This window comes from Merops nubicus, unplaced genomic scaffold (assembly GCF_000691845.1).
Source record: "Merops nubicus isolate BGI_N331 unplaced genomic scaffold, ASM69184v1 scaffold24625, whole genome shotgun sequence".
In the NCBI taxonomy this organism is placed as follows: domain Eukaryota; kingdom Metazoa; phylum Chordata; class Aves; order Coraciiformes; family Meropidae; genus Merops; species Merops nubicus.
The window spans coordinates 704-1,195 of NW_008610621.1; positions in this window are offsets into that span (position 1 = coordinate 704).

The following is a 492-nucleotide window of genomic DNA, read 5'->3' on the forward strand; positions in this document are numbered from 1 at the left end:
GCCCCCCCCCCTAAAGGAAGAGGCTCGCGCCCGCTGCCAGGTCTGCACAAGAGGATTACAGCCTCCACGCTTTCACCTGATGGCACAAAAACCCTTCCCTGAAGTGGGAGAGTGGTGTCCCTGCCACATCCCTGACCCCACCGTGGTGCCATCACCGTGGGGGTGAGCTGGGGGGGCTTCACTGCTTCAGACAGAGGCATCAGAGCAGATTAAATGTTGTCAGAAAAGGAGGGGGGGGAAAAACACGCCGAGAAGTGGATGGAGCTGAGCAGCAGTTCCACAGGAGCTGCAAATCCTCTGGGCTGGGGACAAAATGCAGCCCCCTCCCTCCCGAGCCCTCTGTGCCCTCCCCCAAAATCAAATCAGCTCCAGGGGAAAGGAGAGGGAAGGAGGAGGAAGACAGGAACCCAGCGGCTGCCCCAGGAGCAGGAGAAGGGAGAAGGAAGTGGCCAAACTTACTCTTGATGGGCAACTTAGCTCCAAAATAATTGA